At 36.0% G+C, this 1,628-nt stretch overlaps 1 non-coding gene across 1 annotated transcript; it reads left to right on the top strand.

The window, feature by feature from the left end:
* The first annotated feature begins 319 nt into the window (after positions 1–319).
* LOC131254450 (small nucleolar RNA R71) lies at positions 320–426 on the top strand. Its single transcript, XR_009175562.1, has one exon. It is a non-coding gene; the product is annotated as a small nucleolar RNA R71 (small nucleolar RNA).
* Positions 427–1,628: the final 1,202 nt, after the last annotated feature.

Raw genomic sequence — 1,628 nt, 5'->3', positions numbered from 1 at the left:
AACAATTTCATTAACCTTATCCTTCTTTCCTTCCATGGCCTCAACTTTCCTTATGAGCGTAGTCACTTTATACTTGAGATCATCCTCTTCTTTCAAGAGATATAATCCACCTTTCTCCTTTAATTGAGTGGGCCTAGACGTGGTATTCGACTTTGGGTAATAGTCCCAAGATTGTGTTTTTTCAGCCAAACTATCGAGGTAGTCCCATACCTCATCGACATCTTTATTAATGAACTCTCCATTACACATTGTCTCGACCATTTGGCGCATGGAAGATGTCAGTCCATCGTAGAAAAAATTTGTAACGCGCCACGTTTCAAATCCGTGTTGTGGGCATGAACTGACCAAATCTTTGAACCTTTCCCAACATTGGAAGAATGTTTTATCTTCCTTTTGGGCAAAGTTCATGATCGCTTTTCTGAGGGTAATCGTTTTATGATATGGGAAGAATTTTTTTATGAATTTCCTCTGCATGTCGTTCCATGTGCCAATGGATCTAGGACGCAGTGAATGTAACCACGTCTTAGCTTTCTCTTTTAAGGAAAAAGGAAAGAGTTTCAGCCTAATTGTATCCTCAGATACATTAGGAAAACATAATGTAGCTATAATATCATCGAACTCTTTCAAATGTAAATATGGACTTTCTGATTCAAGTCCATGGAATTTAGGAAGGAGTTGGATAACTCCTGGCTTGATGTCCATTTGTCCTGTGTTTTTAGGAAAAATCATGCATGAGGGTGTACTCACTCTCGCCGGTTGTAGATAATCTCGTAAAGTACGAGGCGGGGGTGCCTGTTGCACCTCATTTTCATCTTGGGTATCTTCCACCCTAGGTGGAAGTAGAGGAGGTTGGTCTTCAGCCATAACTTCAGTTAACTCAGGGGATTTCGAGCGGTGTCTAGTCCTGCGATGGATAGTCAACCCCTCAACCAATCTTCCTTCAGTCAAGAGACATCGAGTGTCGTCACGGGCCCACTTGGGCATGAAACACTCGCAACCCTCAATTTAAATTTGAAACCTAATCCTAAGAAAGAAAATTTAAAAAGAAAGAGAGGGTTGGAAATGAGTTACCAAATTGGAGACCCTAAGTTGAAGACCTGCAAAATAAAACAAAATAAGTTAGGTTCTAAAAAAAAGAGAAGAACAATCTTTTAAAAGAAAGATAGTAGTGAACTGATTTCTAAAAGAAGGAATTCCTAAAAGAAAGTGGAAATTTCTAAAATAAATTAGGAAAGTCCTAAACTAGAAAGTAAATTACTAAAAGAGAATTGAAAAATAGAAAGTAGGGAAGGAGCTTACCGAATTAGAAATTTCTATCTTAAAGGCCTACAAAATAGAAAGGTTAGTTTCTACACAAAAATTCTATAAGTAGAAAATTTCTAAAAGTGAATTTAGGAAACAAAGTTAGATTAAAAGAGTTAAAATTAGAAAGTTACTAAAATGAAAATAGAAGGTTAATTTCTAAAAAGGGGAATAACTAACCAAGTTTCTAAAAACAAAATAGGAAAATACTAGAATTAGAAAAATTTAAACCCTAACTTTAAAAGTGGAAAAAGTAGAGAAATTAGGAAGGAATTACCAAATTAGGAACTTATGTCAGGATCCTACAAAATATGGAAAAAAGTTAG

Source organism: Magnolia sinica, chromosome 8 (assembly GCF_029962835.1).
Source record: "Magnolia sinica isolate HGM2019 chromosome 8, MsV1, whole genome shotgun sequence".
Lineage (NCBI taxonomy): Eukaryota > Viridiplantae > Streptophyta > Magnoliopsida > Magnoliales > Magnoliaceae > Magnolia > Magnolia sinica.
The sequence above is the reverse complement of the archived record's forward strand: the minus strand, read 5'-3'. Positions and strand labels throughout refer to the sequence as shown.